Source organism: Manis pentadactyla, chromosome 10 (assembly GCF_030020395.1).
Source record: "Manis pentadactyla isolate mManPen7 chromosome 10, mManPen7.hap1, whole genome shotgun sequence".
In the NCBI taxonomy this organism is placed as follows: domain Eukaryota; kingdom Metazoa; phylum Chordata; class Mammalia; order Pholidota; family Manidae; genus Manis; species Manis pentadactyla.
Window position 1 is genome coordinate 79372705 of NC_080028.1, and position 22369 is coordinate 79395073.

At 40.0% G+C, this 22369-nt stretch overlaps 1 pseudogene; it reads right to left on the minus strand.

The window, feature by feature from the left end:
• Nucleotides 1-21020: 21020 nt before the first annotated feature.
• On the minus strand, nt 21021-21993 carry LOC118928047 (5'-AMP-activated protein kinase subunit gamma-1-like; annotated as a pseudogene).
• Nucleotides 21994-22369: the final 376 nt, after the last annotated feature.

Consider the following 22369-nt stretch of genomic DNA (forward strand, 5'->3'; position numbering starts at 1 on the left):
GTTAAATCTGTCTCCCCAGGTCCCTTCTCAGGGGATTTCTGTGTGATTCTTGTCTGGATCAAATTCTTCTGCCTTTTCATGGTGATTGAGGTAGTTATGGGCAGTTGATGTATGTGTCAGCTGGGAGAACAAAGTCCCTTCCCGCTTGCTCATCGCCTTCCTCTCCTGCAAGAACAGTGACCCCTAGAGGCTAGTGCTGGGCAGCTGCATGCCAACGGGGTCTCTGAGTCAGGCCCGGGCTGCTGCAGAGGAATCTCTGCGTGGCTGCTGTGGGCGTGGCTGGTCTCAGGCTGCTGCTCTGCTATAGCGGGACCGTGCTGGAGGGGGAATGGGCGGGAGGTTGTTTATCACCGTGAGGGGCCTCAGAGGTGCACTACAGCCCAGGGGTTTAGGGCGTCTGGAATTCCCCGGTATTCCCAGCTGCTGGGCTGAGTGTGCAGGGACGCTTTCATCCAGCTGTGAGGCTCCTGTCCCTTTAATGTTTTCAAAAAGCACTCACTTTTCTTTTGTCACAGGGGCGCCGGCTGTGGGAATCTGCCTGCAGGTTTTACTGTTCCGTTTCCCTAGTATCCAGCGCACCATGCACTGTGTGTCTGTGCTCCCAGTGTGGATGACTGGGGCTGGGTATTTAGCAGTCCTGGGTTCCCACTCCATCCCCACTCTGACTCCTCTCCTCTCACCAGGGAGCTGGGGTGGGGAACACACTCGGGTCCCGCTGGGCCACGGCTGGTATGTTACCCCCTTCGTGAGGCACTGGGTTCTCACAGGTGTAGATGTAGCCTGGCTATTGTACTGTATCTTCTTGTCTCTCTTTTAGGAATAGTTGTATTTGTTGTATTTTCAAGAATATATATGGTTTTGGGATGAGATTTCCTCTGCCCTACTCACGTGGCCATCTTGGCTTCTCCTGGTGTGTGTTATTTTTGTGGTTCTTTAAACATTGTTGAACTTTGATATGGGATGTGGTTCAGTTAGTTGGAAATATGTTGATCCTTTTAAGGCTTGCTTTTAAAGTTTGGCTCAACCAGAGTTGTGTTCAGTTCAGGGGTAATTTGATCCCACCCCTAAGGCAAAATACTTCTGAGTATTCTACCTGATACCCAATGGATTATGAAGCTTTCCATTCTAGGGTAGTGAGCAGGAATTATTCCTGGCTCTGTGTGTGCCCCAAGAGTTAGTCCCTCTAATGCCTCTGGGTGTTTTTTGTATTGTCTTGGGTGGTTTTCTCACATGCATGTGATGATCTGTACTCAGCTGAGGACTTGGACATCCTTGCATATCTACAGAGTGTATTTGTGCATCTCCCTCTTCTCCAGGACCCTGCCCTGCAAACTCCATCTTCCTTGGCCTCCCTGGGCACTCAGCTGTGTCTGTACAACTTAGGGGGACTGCCAGCCTCAGTCTAAATTCCACCTCCTGCACTGAAGCCTGGCAACTCTGTAGGCAGTAATGTCGGGCAATCACCGGGCTCATCTCACTTGTTTCCTTTGTCTCACAGATCACTGTCCTTTGTTACCTGATGTTCAATGTCTTGAAAACAGTTGTCTTATATATTTTGTTTGTTTGTTTTATTTACTTGTTTCAGGCAGAAGCATATATCTAATTCCTGTTATTCCATCTTATTTGGAATCAAAAAGCACTCCCTCTTTAAGCATAAAGATTTTTAAATAGCTTATATCCACTTGTCTTATAATGTGAAATTTATGGAGTCAAATCCTGCTATTTGTTCTGTTTAGTGGTGCTTTATGTTATAGCTGCTATTTTATAACTTCGGATTGTGAACTCATCTTCAATGGGAACTTACTCTGTGGGAATTCTGTGAGGCCTGAGTTTAGGGAACTTGCCTCTAGATCAGCTTTATGTTTGTCTCTCCAATGCTCCTCTTATTGTGTTATCTTTTATTTTTGGTATTCCTGGGTCATAATAGTAATATATATTCAAACATCAAAGGGACATGAGAACAGGCCTTGGTTATTAATTATCAGGGGAGTTATTTTTCCTTGACCTAGAGTCCAGGTCAAATCTCACAAGCTTCCATGTTTCTTTGGACATAAAGGTAAACTTTTTACTGTTCCACCTTTTTACTGAGTATATAGCACTTAGGCGCCCTAAGTTAGTGTCTTGGGGCCCCTAAGACTGCCTCCTACACCTGCTTGAGGTCACAACCCAATCTCCTAGGGCTGTGATATTCACCAAGCACCCACTCCCCAGGACTGACACAGTGTTATGTGCCGAGCTCTCTGGTTTTCATCTTCTTTCCCTTCAGAGAGCTCAGCTCTATGCTTACAAAATGTCTGTTATCCTGAATTTCTCTATGATTACTTGGTCCTCCATATTGTCAGGAACAGAATATTCCAACTTACTTTTTAATCCACTATCACCAGATTTCCACCTCCACAATTCCACTGATGCTATTCTTCAAAGACTATCAATGACCAGGAGGCAATTGCCAAATTCCACAGATGCCGTTTCAGTTAGGATATGTTCCAACTGCAAGTGATGAAAGACCTGACTAAAAGTGGCTTAAACCACAAAGATGCCTACTTCTTCTAAGATAAGTGGTCAGTTTGACAACTCAATTCCATTAAGGTCCTGGGTTTTTTTCTGTCCTTCCTCTTTGCCATCCTTAGTTATTACATCAATGGTTTTTTATCTCATTGTCACATCATGGCTGCCTCCCATAACTATCTACATAGCACAAGGTGGCAAGCAAGAAAAGGACTTCTTTCCTCTTGAGCCTTATCTCTTACCAAGTAGGAAATCTTTCCAGAAGTTCCAAGAAGTTGACCCTTTCACCCCTCTGGCGAGAGCTGTCACATGCCATCCTTAGAGCCATCACTGGTGAAGGAGAATGGAGTCATCCCTGTAACTGGAAACATTGCTGTTGAAACAGCAAAGGGGTTTTGTTGACTAGGAATATGTGTTGTTAAAATGCATAAGGCAAGGTCTCTGCCCTGGAGGTGCGTGTTATCTGGGGGAGGCAAAAGAAAGGCAAAAGGATACAACAAAGGGAAATTTCATAATCACACAAACTTGGGTGTGCAAAAATGTGTTTTCTATTTGTCTACACCCATGCCTAATTTCTACGCTAAACTCCCATTCTGCCACACACAGGAAATTTAATCTATTACATCATGTAAGCTTAGTCAGGAGTAGGCAGCCAACTGTGTCTGCCACAGATATCTTCTCTGCTCATAATGTATAGGATGGTATAGAAAAAAACTGATTTGGAACAGGCTCTTTCTTCTCAAAGACATTTTACATTGCTGCCCATATGGTCTTAAAACATAATCCTCCTTTGTTCAAACAGGCCCCTAAATTACAGAGTGATGGTGAATCATACTCTCTCCCTTTAAAGAAAGTGGTCCACCTGGTTTGTTTCCTAGTTTGTTTATTTGAATGAGTATCAGAGCCTAGTATCAACTCTAGAGTGGAGAGTAACAAGAGAAAAATCTTGAATTTGACTTACTGTAAGTCTGTAGCAGAGAAAAATGATGCAGATTAGTTTATTTGGAAGTGACTAGATGAAATTTCCTATTTTGGGGCAGAATGGAGGCAAGAGAAGGGGTGTAGGTAGAGGTGAAGTCTGGGTGTAGACGAATAGAGGATTTACATTCTTGCATGCCTGAGCTGTGACTCTGAATGTGTATCTCCTACATCTGTTTATGTTTCTGTTGCTTCTAACAGACAACATGTACCTCAAGAGCAGGGATCTTGCTTTATGAATTTCTTCAACATCTTTTCCTTCCCTTTCTCCTTTCTTAATGCCTAGCACAAGACCTCCAACATAGTAGGTGCTCTACGAAAACATTCATTTAATAAAAGATTGAATGAATAAATGAGAAAATGAGGTTACTGCAATAGGAGGAAACAAACCCAACAGATTTTTAAAGCAAACCTAATTAACCGTATTCTGATTAAGGAGAGAAACATAGGAATACATGTGTGCATACACACATACATGCACATACACACACCACACACACAGAGTGAGAGAGACCTGCAGGCAGCAGAGCTATGATCACTAAGAGGAGACAACCTAATCAGAGAGCCAGACGGGGCCCCACCTGACTCCTACTGCAGCTGTGGAAAAAAAAGGACTAGAAGGTTCAGCGGGCGCAGTCTCCCCTTCTCTTGCAGCCCTAGTCTCCCCACTTTTGCTTCCCTTCGCAGCTCTGTGAGGAGGTTTGGAAGCTCTGGGGAGGGAAGGCAGAGAGTTGGGCTTTTCAGAAGGAGGCAGGATGGTGTGAGCTCCAAACGCCCTGCAATTGCTGGAGCAACGGTGGCGACACTTGAGTTATTCACAAAGGCTGGAATTCAAATGAGGCTGGCACTGCTCCAAGTCGCAGTAGCTCAGGAGGAGAGAGAAAGGCGCATTAACTATTCATCAAGATCTTAGCATTGCCTGGGCTCTAAGGTTCTCCCTCTGCATCCCTCCCTCTGTCACTGATTGTTGAGGGAAGGGGGGGCTCCTCCTGAAGCACTTCAGCTGTCAGTCTGTGTGCTGGAGGTGGGGGTGGGGGGCTGAAGTTAGGCAGATTTGTCTCATCACATGATGGGGGACCTGTATCATGTGATGATTCCGGTGATGTTGGAGGCAGCATGTGACTCCCAGGGCTACGTGGGCTCAAAAACAATTTAAATACAAAAACACAAGCAGGTTCCCCTCCTCTCCTTTGCCTCTTGGTCTGGCTCTCCCTACCTTTGGGCCAGTGCCCGGGTGAATGGAAAACCTGTCGTCTTGCAGCCACTAACCTGTGAACACCGGGTACCTGGAGACCAGGCCCCTCGGCTGGGGGTCCCCCAGGAGCTGTGCCCCATCATTCTGCAGCCCACTGACTCCCAGCCTGGTAAGTTCCTGGACACTTTGAGCAATTATTTGTGAAGCTGTCCTAGACTGCCTCATTAGCATGCACAGGACACCATCATTGGGCACGCTGGAAGGAAAGTGCCTGCTGGATCTGGGGAGCTGCCGCCCTGGGGCTGGGCAAACCTATGCAGCCTTCCTGGGGAGCAGAGCTGCCCTGGCTACGCAGTGCTGGAGGGGAAGGAGCTTCCCATCTCTCTTCTCTCTCTGTCTTTCCAGCCAGCCTCTCTCCCATCTTCTCTCTCCTGCCAGTCTTGCTCCTCTGGGTCTCTCCTCGGTCTCTTCCCTCCCACCTCCCTCTCAACTCCCTCTTATTTGCTCTTTTTTTTCACCCCCACTTTCTGTCTGTCTCTCCCACTGTTTCTTTTAGGAGTTCTCCCATCACCTTTTAAAATTAATATTTTGGACACCCAGGTTTTATGTTCTTTCTGTTCAGAATCCAGAAGCCTAGCTTCTGAGGACTTAGGGATTAGAAATATACTAAGGTGTTTTTCTCACTTAAGTCAGTGTCGATGGCCCAATTCTTCCTGTCATGTATGTATTGTGTGCAAGTATGTGTTGAGAGTGATTAATGTATTTCTTGGGGCCATTAGAGCTGTTTCCTGGGTGGATATTTGTTGGCTTCAGATCCCAGCTCAGCTAAGGGATCATCGAGTGATAGAAGGGGCAGTTACAGCAGTCAGGAGACAATGCTGCCTGACCCCAAGTGTCTGACTCTTTGTGGGAGAAATCAAGTCGTAAAGCAGAAGCTGAAATCCAGTGCTCAATGCTTAAGGGGTCACTTAGATGTCACTAGGCATCTCCAAGAGCTGGCTTAGAGTTTGAAGCCACACCTTTGCAGAAGGAGGCAAGTTCTGGCTGAGAGAGTAGCCATGGGGAAGGTAAATGTATGTTTTATCATGGCAGTGTCAATAGCCACATAGGAAGGAGATGTTGGCTGTGTCAGAAACTTCTGGCTCATTGTTATTTAGGTATACCAACATCCGTTCAGCAAGAAATAGTAATTAGCACAGTCTACCCAACAACTCAACTAGTGCATGCTATTTTGATGCCCATTTTAGAGATGGGGAAAATGAGGCACAAAGCAGTTACATCACTCAGCTAGTCAGTGATAGAGCTAGGATTTGAACCCAGGCCTCTTTTCTCCAGAGCCTGCATGGTTAATCACTGATAAACCACCTCAAAATATATCTATCCACGTCACTGTGTGATAGGTAGCATGAAAGGTTTGGGACTACATTTGTGAACAAGACAGAGACATCCAGTTCTCATGGAGCTTATGGTTCAGTGGAGAAGGCAGCTATTAAACATATCCTCACACAAGGCAATGTATTATTTCAAACTGGAATATTAGTTAAGGAGAAAAGTAGGGTACCATGAGAATATACAACCAGAAACATCAGTTAGGGGGCAAAGGGGAAGAGCTGGTCAAAGGCACCCCCTCTACTGATGTAACATTTAAGTTGGAACCTGAAAGAGGAGCAGGAGCCAAGCAGGGGAAGAGCCAGGAAGACCATTCAAACAGAAGGGCTAGCGTCTGGGAAGGCCCTGCGGTGGGAAAGGGCCAACGCCGCTGGAGGGGCAGCAAGAGCCCTGATGGTCTGAGCACAGCGTGTGAGAGGGACCACACTAGGAGATGAGGCCGTCCAGATTGTGTGGCTCTCCATAGGCCTTGCTCAAGTGATTGGGTTCCATTGATCAATGAAAAACTGTTAAAGCATTTTAGGTGGGAAAGTAGCATAACTGGACCTGCAAGATGAAAAGACTTCTTCAAGAGGTATATCAGTTTTCTGCTACATTACAAAATACCCCAAAACCTAGGGGCTTAACGCAACAATCATTTATAGCTCATTACACTGCGACTGGCAGTCACAGCTGGGATCACACAGTACTTCAGTTCTTGCCTGGGTTCACTCAGGCAGCTAGTCAGCCAGCAGGCTGGCTGCAGGTAGTTAATCTTAGATGGTCTCACTCATATGTCTGCTGATTGGCAAGGGCAATTGAAATTGACTGGGCCGTGTGCCTCTATATCTAGTGAACTAGCCCGGCCTTCTTCATATGATGGCTGGGTTCCAAAAGCAGTGAGAGAGGGTGAGCCCCCTTGCACAAGCACTTGTCAAAAAGCATGTACTTGCATCATGTTTGCTAGTGTTTGATTGACCTAAACAAGTTATGTGATCAAGCTCAGATTCAAGAGATGGAAAAATATACCCCTTGGTCAGAGGAGCTACAAAATGTGTCTGTGTGTTTCCAGCCTACTACATGAATTTCAAGTGATAAGCTGGATATTGTCTTCCTCTGCTATGGGAGGAACTGAAAGCCAAGAGGAAATTTGGAGTCAATTTTGCTGTGATTGGAGATGAATGTAGACTTGGTCTCATATTAATCTTTGTTTTCTGTTAAGAACAAGCAGGAGTCTGAGCATCTGTTTTGGACGTGGATTAGAAGGCTATCTGGAATATGATGTAGGAATGTCCTCTCTTCATAGGGTTATCTGGGAATGACGTGGAATCCTAGAAGACTTTTGAGGTTTGGAGATTCATCCACCCTATAAAATTTGGACCCTATGGAACTCAGGATGTGTCTAAGTGTTCTAGGCAAGGCAATGGCATGTGCATAGGCCCTGAGGCTAGGAAGTAGGTGGCTTGTTTGGGAAATAGGAGCAATTTGGTTTAATGTAATTGTAGTGGAAATGGAATGGGAGTGGACAGAATAGAAAAATGTTTAAGAAATAGAATAAGCCTTGCTGATGGATTTGATAGGAGTTGAAGAAAGGGAACATGTTAAAGAAGACCCCCAGGTCAGTGAAACTGTTTCCTAAAGTGGAAAGACTAGGAGATGATCGGAATATTTTGGGGGTGGGGAGAGGGCAGGAAAAAAATCAAGCATTCTATCAACTGGGTCAAAAGTTGCTAAGATGTTGAATAAATTTAGGGCAGAAAAGTGTCTGTTTGACTTGGCAATGAAGATAGCTGAAGAATTTGACAAGAGCAATTTGGTGGAGTGGCAAGGGTAGAAACCAGATTGGAGTAGGTTCAGGAGTGAATGAAGGTAAATAAACTGTGAAAGAGATAATACAAATCAGGGAGTGTTTAGATATGGGTCAGGGGTAGGGGAACTGTCTTGATTTTATGTTTACTTAAAAAGGTTGAGGGTGGCCTCTAGATTATGTAAACTTTTGGAGTAGTCCAGTTGAAAGGGGGAGAGGGGATCCTAAAGCATTTGACTGAATAGGTGATAGAAGATTTTTAGTTTTTACAGGAAGAAATAATGAGAAAAAAAGATGGCATAAGATACATGAAAGGTTGTAGATTTGGTCCTGAGAGAAGAATTTCCTACCTATCAGCTTTTACTCTCACAATGAAGTATAAAGCAAGGTCATTAGCAAAGAGAAAAGAAGACAAGAAGATGGAAGAGGGGACCATATAAATGTTCATCTTGGAGCAGGAGAAACAATCCTTATAAAGGAAGAAGTAGGCTTGCTGGACAAAGCAGAGTGCCTGTTAAGAACAGAAAGCATGTACTGGGTAATTTTCTCCAGTATCATTCAAGTGCATGGATTCAAGCACCTGGAGATGGTAGAGTGCCTATCAGGTTGAGGTTTTGCTGGACAAATTCCATAAAAGAGAAAAGGGCAAGGATGTTGAAAGGGTTTACAGGGAAATGATTGTCAAGGTGAGCCACAGAATCTAAGCTGTGGGCAGAATGGGAATGGAACCAGGCTCAGTGGAGCAGAGGTCACGATGGGTGAGAGACTGCGTTCCTGGAGGTGGTCTAGCCTCATCACCACCTGGGAGCTTGTTAGAAAGGGAAAATATCAGTTCCCACCCCAGATCTAAATACAAATCTGCATTTTGACAAGATCCTTGTGATTTACGCACTTATTAAAGACTGAGAAGCACTGATGTGGATTGTTTTTTTGGGAAAAAAATGGTGCTACTCTGAGCAAGGTGAGAAGGTAATGAGCCTCAAAATATCTCTTTCAAAACAGATCTTGATTTAGCAAAAGTTCCTTTTCTTTTGTCCTGGTTTTTATTTTAATTTTTAATATGCAAAATTTCAAACATACATTAAAATTTAGTGAAACCCCGTGTACCATCATTAACTTCAGTAATTTTCAACTCATGGCCAATCTTTTTGTTTTCTTTATATCATCCTTCCTACCAAGGATTATTTTGAATCAAATCTTAGACTGATATAATTTCACCTGTAAATATATCATTAACTACCTCTAAAACGCAAGGACCCCCACCTTTTTAAACATAACCACTATATCATCACCACTAAAAGTCCCAATAAAGTCAAGCATAAATCCTTATTATCATCAGACATCCAGTTAATGATCACATATCTGCAACTGTTGTTGTTTAGTTCGAATGAGTATCCTAACAAGTTCCATACATGGCAACTGGTTAATATGTCTCTAAGTCTTTTGTAGTTTATAGGCTCTTTTTCATCTCTTTCCTTGACCCCTTGACATTTTGTATTGAAGAAACAAAATGATTTGTCTTCTAGATTTTCCCAAAAACTAGATTTTGCTGATTGTTTACTCATGGTATCATTTAATATGTTCCTTTATCCTTTCTTTGTATTCTCTGTAAGCTTGTCATTAGACCTGAGAGAATTGCTTTTGAAAAAACTTCTGTGGTGAAATAGTTCAAGTATAGAACATGTATAAAGTATCTATGTACAGCTTAAAGAATAAAATACCCTTGTAACAATCACCTAATGCCTTAGACACCCTCATATAGCATCCCCCTTCATCTTTCCTAATGGTAACCTCTAGCTTGACTTTTGAAATAATAAGTTTTCTGCTAATTTTATCATATGCATGTACCTCCCTAAGTAATATTTCACTTCTTCCAACTTTTTGAGTTGTATATAAATTACTCATAGCACAGACATTCTGTGACATTTATTTTGCTCAATATTTTATTTTTGAGATTCATCAATGTTTATGTTTGTAGCTATGTTTCTTTCATTTTCACTGTGTATAGTAATCCCCCAAGTGAATGTGCTACAATTTATTTATCATTCTTCTGATGGGCATTTGGTTTTTTCCCCCCAGTTTGGGCATATTATGAGTAATGCTGCTATGAACATTCTTGTACATGTCTTGTGTACTTGTGCAAGAATTTCTCTAGATGTGTATATAGAAGTGAAAGTGCTGGATCATAGAGTATATAACTTTACAAGAAAATTCCTGTTTTCTGTAAATTGATTTTGTTCCTTTCCAATCCTCATACCTTTTAATTTCTTTTTGTTGCCTCAGAGTACCAGCAAAGGTTTCTAATACAATGTAATAGAAATGGTGAAAGCATTTATCCTTGTCTCATTTTGATCTCAAAGGAAGAGCATTCAACATTACACAATTAGATAGCATGTTTGCTAAAGGTTTTTTTTTAAGTTTTGGTTTTTATCAAATTAAGAAAATTCCTGTTTCTTCATTGCTCCAAGTTTTTTTCAACAATAAATGGTTTTTGAATTTTATCAATACTCTTTCTGTGTTTGAGATAGCAAAATGATTTTCCTGTTTTATTCTTTTAATGTAGTGAATTACATAATCTTCTCCCCCCCAGCTTTATTGGCATATTATGCAGATGCAACATGATTTGATATACATGTATATTGTGAAATGATTACCACAATCAGGTTAGTTAGTTAATACCTCCATCCCCTAATGTAATTTCTCTTTTTGTACTTGTGGTGATAATAATTAAGAACTACTCCCTTAACAACTTTCAAGAATATAATATTGTCAGTTATAGTCACCATGTTGTACATTAGATCCCCAGAATTTATTTACCTTATAGCTAGAAGTTTGTTCCCTTTTGGCCCCATTTTCCCCACCCCCCACCATTCTGGGGGCAACCACCATTCTACTCTCTGTTTCTATGAGTTTGAATTTTTTAAATTCCACATTAAAGTGAGAACACACATTTTATCTTTCTCTTTCTGACTTATTTCACTTAGCATAAAGCCCTCAGGGTCCATCCATGTCATAAAAAGTAGGATTTGCTGCTTTTTTATGAATGAGTAGTATTCTATTATGTGTATATATATCACAGTTTATTTATCCATTCATCCATTGACGGACATTTAGGTTGTTTCCATGTCTTGACTATTGTGAATAATGCTGCACTGAATGTGACGGTACAGATATCTCTTCAAGATAATGATTTCATTTCCATCAGATATATATACCCAAAGGTGGGATTGTTGGATCCTGTGGTGATTCTCTATTTAACTTATTGAGGAACCTCATACTGTTTTCCATAATGGCCACACCAACACTTCTTGTCTTTTGCCTTTTTGTTAATAGCCATTGTGACATGCGTGACGTGATATCTCAGTGTGGTTTTGATTTGCATTCCCTTGATGATTATGATGTTGGGCATCTTTTCATTTCGTGTTGACCATTTGCATGTCTTCTTTGGGAAAATGTCTGTTCAAGTCCTTTGCTCATTTTTAATCACATTGTTTCTTTCTTTTTTTCTGTTGAGTCATATGAGTTCCTCCTATATTTAGGATATTAACCCCTTATTTGATAGATGGTTTGCAGGTATTTTCTCCCACTCTATAGATTGCCCTTCCATTTTGCTGATTGTTACTTTTGCTGTGCAGAAGCTTTTTAGCTTGATATAGTCCCACTTGTTGATTTTTAGTTTTGTTGCTTTCACTTTTGTTATCATATCCTAAAAATTGTTGCTAAGACTAATGTCCAAGAACACTTCCCCTCTGTTTTCTTTTAGTAATTTTATAGTTTCAAGTATTACGTTTAAGTCTTTAATCCAGTTCCAGATACTTTTTGTGAGTGGTGTAAGCCAGGGGTCCTATTTCATTCTTTTGTATGTGAATATTTAGTTTTCACAGTACCATTTACTAAAGAGACTATCTTTTCCCCATGCGTATTCTTTGCCCCCTTGTCAAATATTAGTTGACTGTATATGCATGGGTTTATTTCTGGACTCTCACTTCTGTTCCATTGGTCTATGTATCTCTATTTATGCCATTACCATACTGTTTTTATTACTACAACTTTGTAATAAAGTTTGGAATCAGTAAATTTGATGCCTCTGGCCTTGTTCTTCTCAGGATTGCTTTGACTATTCAGGATCTTTTGTGTTTTTACACAAATTTTAAATTGATTTTCTTTTTCTGTGAAAAATGTCACTGGAATTTTGATAAGAATTGCATTGAATTTACAGATGGCTTTGGGTAGCATGGACATTTTAACAATATGAATTTTACCACTTCATGACCATGTGATGTCTTTCATTTATTTGTGTCTTCTTCAGTTTCTTTCATCACTGTCCTGTAATTTGCAGTGTACAGATTTTCCATCTCCTTGGTTAAATTTATTCTAAGTATTTTATTGCTTTTGATGCCATTTTAAATGAAATTTCTTTTTTACTTCTTTTTCAGATAGTTCATTGTTAGTGTATGGAAATGCAACTGATTTTTGTAGGTTGGATTTATATTCTGCAACTTTACTGAATTTGTTTGTTAGTTTTAATGGAATTTTTGGTGGAGTCTTTAGGATTTTCTATATACATTAGATCACATCACCTGCAAACAAAGACATTTTTACTTCTCCTTTCCGATTTGGATACCTTTTACTTATTTTTCTTGCCTAATTGCTCTGGCTAGGGCTTTCAGTACTAAGGTGAATAAGAGTGTTGAGAATGGGCACTTTGTTTTGTTCCTGATCTTAGCAGGAATGCTTTCAACCTTTCACTGTTCAGTATGGTGTTGGCTAGGGGTTTGTCAAATATGGCTTCTATTATGTTGAGGAATGTGCCTTTTATGCCCATTTGTCAAGAATTTTTATCATGAAAGGATCTTGGTTTTTGTCAAGTACTTTTTCTGCATCTATTGAGATGATTATATGATTTTTACCTTTTATCCTATTAATGTGGTGTGTCATATTTGCACATGTTGAACCATCCTTGCATCTCAGGGAAAAATTCCATTTGATCTTGTTGTATGATCATTTTAATGTGCTGCTGAATTCATTTTGTTGAAAATACTTGCATTTACAATAGCCAAGATATGGAAGCAACCTAAGTGTCCATCAGTAGATGAATGGATAAAGAAGATATAGTACATACACACGTGGAATATTAGCCATAAAAAGAGCAGAAATCCTGACATTTGCAACAACATGGATGGATTTAGAGGGTATTATGCTAAGTGAAATAAACCAGGTAGAGAAAGACAAATAGCAGATGACTTCAATTATTTGTGGAATATAAAAACAAAGCAAAACAGAATGAACAAGATGCATAGATTCAAGATGGCAGCATGAGGGGTGAGACAGAGAACTCCTCCCAAAACCACATATATTATGAAAATATAATTAATACAACTAATCCTAAAATAACAATAGGAAAGAAGGCTGCACTAGACTGCGTACACCCGGAGAACAGAGCAGACCTCACAAAACAGGGTAATGTACCAAAGCCTTGATCCAGCAGGACCCAAGCCCTTCCCCCACCCCAGCTCACTGGTAGGAGGAAGAGAAATGGAGCAGGGAAGGGGTGGAAGCCTGGGACTGGTGAACACCCAGCCCTGGAGATCTGCTATGGTAGCACAAACCTACATTGCATGGTGCTCTGGAGATTAGTAGGGTTAGAAATACTTGGAGAAACTGAGATTCCAGCCCTTTGTGGAGGACGGGATCCACATCTGGCCACTCTGGGACAAAAGAAAGGCAGGAAGTCTGAGAGGCTTCCTAGCAGCGAGAGGGCTGCTGAAAAGGTAGGGATTGCACAGAGCTTGCTACACGGGAGAAGGGATAGGTGGACAAGGTTGTCTGGGTAGGCTCTACCCAGCTGGTTGGGAACTTTCAGGAGCTTCAGGTGCTCCATTCCCCTGGCTGGCTACTCAGCTCCAAGGCCCTCCCACCATGATAGGCAGCCTGCTGCGCCTTCCTCCTGGCCTGCCAGCAATAGCTCACACACTGGTAGTCCCTGAACTGGCATCAGGCCAGCCAGAGGGAGGCCCTGCCTATGGCAGCTACAGACACCAAGCACAGAGGCTTACACCTGTGTGCTTGGCCCACTGGCTCTGACAGTGGAGACAGGCACTGCGGCCGGGAAGCAGGAAGCAGCTCTTTCCTCACCCCAAGCACTAGCACCACTCCCCTGCAACCCCCAACATCACTCCAGGGGCTGAGCAACTCCAGAGATTAGAACTTCTGGGCACTAGAGGGCAAAACATACAAATATGAAATGTCAAAGGAACCTGGTTCAAACACCAGAAAAAGAGCCAAATGAAACTGAATTCACCAATCTTACTGAAAGAGAGTTCAAAATAAAAATCATAAACATGCTCATAGAGGTACAGAAAAATATTCAAGAACTCAGGAATGAATTTAGGATGTAGATTCAATCATTAAGAAATTCCATATCTGAAATGAAACATACATTGGAGAGATTTAAAAGCAGATTAGATGTAGTAGAAGAGACGGTAAATGTAATAGAAATTAGAGAAGAGGAATACAAAGAAGCTGGGGCACAGAGAGAAAAAAGGATCTCTAAGAATGAAAGAATATTAAGAGAACTGTGTGACCAATCCAAACAGAATAATACTCGCATTATAGGGGTACCAGAAGAAGAAGATAGTAAAAGGGATAGAAAGTATCTTTGAGGAAGTAATTGCTGAAACCTTCCCCAGCCTGGGGAAGGAGATAGTCTCTCAGGCCATGGAGGTGCACAGATCTCCCAAAACAAGGGACTCAAGGAAGACAACACCAAGACATATAATAATTAAAATGGCAAAGATCAAGGATAAGGATAGACTTTTAAAAGCAGCTAGAGAGAGAAAAAAGATCACATACAAAGGAAAACCCATCAGGCTATCATCAGACTTCTCAGCAGAAACCTTACAGGCCAGAAGGGAGTGGCATGATATATTTAATACAATGAAAAAGAAGGGCCTCAAACCAAGAATACTCTACCTACCCAGCAAGGTTATCATTTAAATTTGAAGGAGGGATTAAATGATTTCCAGATAAGCAAAAGCTGAGAGAATTTACCTCCTACAAACTACCTCTACAGTGCATTTTCGACAGACTGCTATAGATGGAAGTATTCCTAAGGCTAAACAGCTGTCACCAGGGGAAATGAAACCACAGCAAAGTAAAACAATTAATTACTAAGTAGATGCAAAATCAAATCAACGACCCCCAAAGTGAATCAAGGGATAGAAAAAGAGTACAGAATATGATACCTAATATATAAAGAATGGAGGAGGGAAAAGAAGAACCTTAGGTTGTGTTTGTAATAGCATACATACTAAGTGAGTTAAATTAGACTGTGAGATAGTAAGGGAATTACCCTTGAACCTTTGGTAACCATGAATCTAAAGCCTGCAGTGTCAATAAGTACATACCTATCAATAATCACCCTAAATGTAAACAGTCTGAATGCACCAATCAAAAGACAAGGAGTCACTGAATGGATAAAGAAAAAAGACCTGTCTGTATGCTGCCTACAAGAGACTCACTTCACTGCCTACCAGAGACATACACAGACTAACAGTAAAGGGATGGAAAAAGATATTTCATGAAACTAATAGTAAAAAGCAGGAGTTGCAGTACTCATATCAGACAAAATAGACTTCAAAACAAAGAAAATAACACGAGACAAAGAAGGACATTACATGATGATAAAGGAGTCAGTCAAACAAGAGGATATAACTATTATAAATATCTATGTACCCAACACAAGATCACCTACATATGTGAAACAAATACTAACAAAATTAAAGAGGGAAATAGAATGCAATGCATTCATTTTAGGAGATTTCAATACACCACTCACTCCAAAGAACAGATCAACCAGACAGAAAATAAGTAAGGACACAGAGACACTGAACAACCTATTAGAACAGATGGACCTAACAGACATCTACTACAACACTCCATCCAAAAGCAACAGGCTACATATTCTTCTTGAGTGCATATGGAACATTTTCAAGAATAGATCAGATACTATGCCACAAAAAGAGCCTCATTAAATTCAGAAAGATTGAGATTGTACCAACCACCTTCTCAGATCACAAAGGTATGAAACTAGAAATAAATGACACAAAGAAAATGAAAAAGCCCACCAACACTTGGAGGCTTAACAACATGCTCCTAAATAATCAATTGATCATGAAAAAATAAAAACACAGATCAAACAATATATGGAGACAAATTAAAACAATAATTCAACACCACAAAATCTGTGGGACATAGCAAAGGCTGTACTAAGAGGGAAGTATATTGCAATACAGGCCTACTTCAGGAAAGAAGAACAATCCCAAATGAACAGTCTAAATCACAATTAATGAAACTAGTAAAGAAGAACAAATGAGTCCCAAAGTCAGTAGAAGGAGGGACATAAAAAGATTAGAGCAGAAATAAATAAAATCGAGAAGAATAAAAAATAGAAAGAATCAATGAAAGCAGGAGCTGGTTCTTCAAGCAAATAAACAAAATAGATAAACCCCTAGCCATCCCTATGAAGAAAAAAAGACAGTCTTAAACATTATCAGAAATGAGAAAGGAAAAATCATTATGGACACCACAGAAATACAAAGAATTATTAGAGAAAACTACAAAAAACTATATGGTAACAAACTGGATAACCTAGAAGAAATGGACAACTTTCTAGAAAAATACAAGTGTCCAAGGCTGACCCAGGAAGAAACAGAAAATCTGAATAGACCAATTATCAGCAAGGATTGAATTGGTAATCAAAAAACTACGTAAGTACAAAACTCCTGTACCAGATTGTTTCACTGCTGAACTTTACCAGACATTTAGTGAAGATCTGATACCCATCCTCCTTAAAGTTTTCCAAAAAGTAGAAGAGGAAGGAATATTCCCAAACACATTCTAAAAGGCCAGCATCACTCTGATAACAAAACCAGGCAAAGACCCCACCAAAAAAGAAAATTACAGATCAAGATCCCTGATGAACATAGATGCAAAAATACTCAACAAAATATTAGCAAACCAAATTCAAAAATACATAAAAAGACTATCCATCATGATCAAGTAGGATTTATTCCAGGGATGCAAACATGGTACAATACTTGAAAATCCATCAACATCATCCACCACATCAACAAAAAGAAGGACAAAAATCACATGATCATCTCCATAGATGCTGAAAAAGCATTCAACAAAATTCAACATCCATTCATGATAAAAACTCTCAAAAAAATGGGTATATAGAGGGCAAGTACCTCATCATAACAAAGGCCATATATAACAAATCTACAGCCAACATTATACTTAACAGTGAGAAGCTGAAAGCTTTTCCTCTAAGATTGGGAACAAGACAACAATGCCCACTCTCTCCACTTTTATTCAACATAGTTCTGGAGGTCCTCGCCATGGCAGTCAGACAACACAAAGAAGTAAAACACATCAGATTGGTAAAGAAAAATTTAAACTGTCATTGTTTGCAGATGACATGATACTGTACATAAAAAAACCCTAAAGACTCTACTCCAAAACTACTAGATCTAATATCTGAAATCTGCAAAGTTGCAGGAAACAAAATTAATACCCAGACATCTGTGGCATTCCTATACACTAACAATGAACTAGCATAAAGAGAAATCAGGAAAACAATTCCATTCACAATCGCATCAAAAAGAATAAAACACCTAGGAATAAACCTAACCAAGGAAGTGAAAGACTGATACCCTGAAAACTACAAGACATTCATGAGAGAAACTAAAGAAGATATCAATAAATGGAAATCAATAAATGTGCTCATGGATAGGAAGAATTAATATTGTCAAAATGGCCATCCTGCCCAAAGCAATCTACAGATTGAATGCAATCCCTATCAAAATACCAACCCCATTCTTCAACAAACTAGAGCAAATAGTTCTAAAATTCATATGGAACCACAAAGACCCTGAGTAGCCAAAGCAATCTTGAGAAGGAAGAATAAAGCAGGGAGTTTTCGGTCCCCAACTTCAAGCTCTACTACAAAGCCACAGTAATCAAGACTATTTGTTACTGGCACAAGAACAGACCCATAGACCAATGGAACAGACTAGACAGCCCAGATATAAACCCAAGCATTTATGGTCTAGTAATATATGATAAAGGAGCCATGGATATACAATGGGGAAATGACAGCCTCTTCAACAACTGGTGTTGGAAAAACTGGACAGCTACATGCAAGAGAATGAAACTGGATTATTGTCTAACCCCATATACAAAAGTAAACTCAAAATAGATCAAAGACCTGAATGTGAGTCATGAAACTGTAAAACTCTTAGAAGAAAACATAGGCAAAAATCTCCTGAATATAAACATGAGCAACTTTTTTTCTGAATGCATCTCCTCGTGCAAGGGAAACAAAAGCAAAAATGAACACATGGGAACTACATCAAGCTAAAAGGCTTCTGTATGGCAAAGGACACTGTCAGCAGAACAAAAAGGTATCCTGCACTCTGAGAGAATATATTTATAAATGACATATCCAACAAGGGGTTAACATCCAAAATATATAAAGAACTCACATGTCTCAACACCCAAAAAGCAAATAATCCTTTTAAAAAATGGGTGGAGGATATGAACAGACACTTCTCCAAAGAAGAAATTCAGATGGCCAATAGGCACTTGAAAAGATACTCCACATCACTAATTATCAGGGAAATGCAAATTAATACTACAATGAGATATCACCTCACACCAGTTAGGATGGCCAACATAGAAAAGACTAGGAACAGCAAACGCTGGCAAGGATGTGGAGAAAGGAGAACCCTCCTACATAGCTGGTGGGAATGTAAAATAGTTCAACCATTGTGGAAAGCAGTATGGATGTGCCTCAAAAAATGAAAAATAGAAATACCACTTGGCCCAGGAATTCCACTCCTAGGAATTTACCCTAAGAATACAGGATCCCAGTTTCAAAAAGACATATGCTCCCCTATGTTTATTGCAGCATATTTACAATAGCCAAGATATGGAAGCAACCTAAGTGTCCATCAGTATATGAATGGATAAAGAAGATGTGGTACATATAGGCAATAGAATATTATTCAGCCATAAGAAGAAAACAAATCCTACCATTTACAACAACATGGATGGAGCTAGAGAGTATTATGCTCAGTGAAATAAGCCAGGTGGAGAAAGACAGGTACTAAATGATTTCACTCATCTGTGGAGCATAATAACAAAGAAAAAACTAAAGGAACAAAACAGCAGCAGACTCACAGAACCCAAGAATGAACTAACAGTTGCCAAAGGAAAAGGGACTGGGGAGGGTGGGTGTTAAGGGAGGGAGAAGGGGGAGAAGGGGCATTACGATTCACACACATAATGTAGGGAAGGTAGTATAGCACAGAGAAGGCAACTAGTGACTCTATAGTATCTTACTGTGCTGATGGACAGTGACTGTAATGGGGTATGTGGTGGGGACTTCATAATGGGGGGAGTCTAGTAACCTCAATGTTGCTCATGTTATTTTATATCAATGATACCAAAATTAAGAAAAAAAATTTTTAAACAGCATGAACAAAACAGTAGACTCATAGACATGGAGAACTGATTAATGGTTACCAAGGGGAAAGGGTTGTGGGGTGGGTGGAGAGGGTCAGGTAGATAAAAGGACACAATAATTTGCAATCATAATATAAATTGGTTACGGGGACAGTAGTACAGCATAGAGAATATATTCAATGATTGTGGAACATCTTTCTATATTAACAGATAGTAACTGCACTAGAGGGGGTGAGGCTTTAATAATATGGGTAACTCTTGAACCACTGTGTTATACTTTGAAACCAATGTAAGATTATATATCAATGATACTTCAGTTAAAAAAAACTTTAATTAAAAATTATATATTTGTCAGGGATATTGGCCTATAGTTTTCTTGTATTGTCCTTATCTGGCTTTGGTATCAGAGTTATGCTGGCTCATAAAAAGAAATTGAGAGTATGCTCTCCTTTTCAACTTTTTGAAAAAGTTTGAGAAGGACTGGTGTTAATTTTTCTTTAAATGTTTGTTAAAATTCACCAGTGAAGCCATCCAGTTATGGAATTTTCTTTGGGCAGTTTTTAATTACTGATCCAGTACCTTTATTTGTTCTTGATCTGTTCAAGTTTTCTGTTTCTTAATGATTTGGTCTTGATTATATGTTTCTAGGAATTTGTCAATTTTTTCTAGATTATCGAATTTGTTGGCTTATAATTGCTCACAGTAGTCTCTTACAGTTCTTTGTGTTACTGTCTTCTCTTTCATTTTTGATTTTAGTTATTTAGGTCCTCTCTCTTTTTCTTAGTTATTCCATCTAAAGTCTTGTCACTTTTGTTTTTTCAAAATAACCATCTCTTAATTTTGTTGATCTTTTCTATTGTTTTTCAGGTCTCTATTTAATTAATTCTGCTCTTATTATTATTTCCTTTCTTCTGCTAACCTTGGGCTCAGTTTGTTCTTTTTCTAGTTCTTAAGGTATAAGGTTATGTTTTTTATTTGTGATTTCTCTTTTATTTTTTGAAGTTCTTGTCATTTTAATTGCCATGAAAAGCAGTATCTCAGCTAATGACTTTGCCCTCCTCTCCTACCTACCCCCCACCTCCCTTCCTATGCATACAGCACAGGAACCTAAAGACCCTTCTCCCCCATGGTCCTCCCCACTCTCATTATGGGAAGAACTGTCACTAATGGATTCAACCTCCTCTATATAGCATGAAACAAGATGAATAAAAATATCTTTCTGAGGAATTTTTTTTTCTTTTTGAAGAGTTTTGTTGTACTATTATCTTAGATTGGAATCAGAGACAGAGATGAAAGCAAAGGCTGGGTGAAGTTTGGGGGATCTCTTAGAGATCAGAATTCTCCTGATGGGCACAGAGCCCATAGTTCACCTAGAAAAGGGGCTAATGTCTAAGAGGACAGGGCCTAGGATGGGCTAGGCTGAGTTTTTCTCAAGAGTACTGTCAGGATAAGGATACCTAAAAATTCATTCTCCCTCTTCTTCCCACACCTTCCCCTGCTCCCAGATAGATGGGTAAGAGTCTCCTGAGGAGGAAACAACCACAATTCTCTCAAGGTTTCATATGTGAGTCCCACAGCTTTAGGCAGGCAGTGAGTGGACACATCCCCTTGTGCTGCCTGACCTCTTCCCCCAGCTCAGGGCTGCTTCTCTCTGCCTGTGAGCACCAGGGCCTGCAGGGCATCAGATAGTGATACAATCCCTCAATCACATCATTCTTATCCACCACTACAAGTCAGTGAACCTCTGCTTCCACCAGCCTCTTTGTGATGGTCTCCAAAGTCTCATGCATGTAGTACTTAAGGACACTTTCAGAGTAATGTAATCGATGTGCCTTTCATCACAGGCACATCTAGGTTGCTGTATGTCTTTTCTGCTGCCAGATTGATGACATCAGAGTTGAAGTAAATGTCTACCACATGCCCTTTCTTATCCACCACTGGCATGACTGAGAACTTTACTGTACAAAGATGCCGAGCCATGTAGACAGGACTGATAGTGCAGACCATAGCAGTGCTGGCATAGATGATAATCTTTAGCTCTTCCAGAGACTTAAATGCAAACTCTGGCCTGAGGAACCCAGTGATAAACATTTTGAGATAGTTGAGAATGCACTTGTAGGTGAGGATGTACAAGATTTTGTCTGATTCTGGAATAATAATTGGCAACTTGTGGTTCTTGTTTTGAATTAATGAAATGACAGCATCAGACAAGCTGACATTAGGAGAAATGCAGACAACTGGTTTTACAGAAGTCTTACATGTACACATCCAAGTTTCTGTCTTGTGTTCTTTCAGCTCATATATCTGTACCAAGACTGATTTATAGTAGTGGTGCAGGCTACTGATGAAATCAGTGATGATTTGCATGCCCATAAAACTTTGTTTCTTACTACACCACAAAGATCAGCTCATATACCATTAGTCACCAAATCAAAGAAAGTTTTCTTTATCTGTGGAGAAGTATCAAATATAATCAATTGGAGCTTGTGAGAATCAGATTAGTAGCAGTGAGACTTCATAAGGGAAATATACAAACTATTGTTGGATTCTGGGGTCTCCTGAGGATGCTCATTTTTCAGAGCTGAAAGCTATCTGAAGAAGTGACCATCTCCTTTACAAGAGACATTGGCTGGGTTCATTCACTTTAGGAAGCTCACTCTTTTTTCTTGATGAACGTATTTATTACTTTAAACTTCCCTATTAGGACTGCTTTTGCTGCATCACATAAGTTTGGTGTACTGTGTTTCCATTTCTATTTTTGTCAAGATTATTTTTTATTTTCCTTTTGATTTCTTTAACCCATTGGTTGTTCAAGTGTGTTGCTTACTTTCCATACATTGGTGAATTTTCCAGTTTTCCTCTTTCAGTTGATTTCTAGTTTCATACGATTATGGTCACAGAAGATATTTGGAATGATTTAAATCATATTTAGTCTCGTTTTATGTCCTAACATATGACTATTCTGGAGAATGTTCCATGTGTGC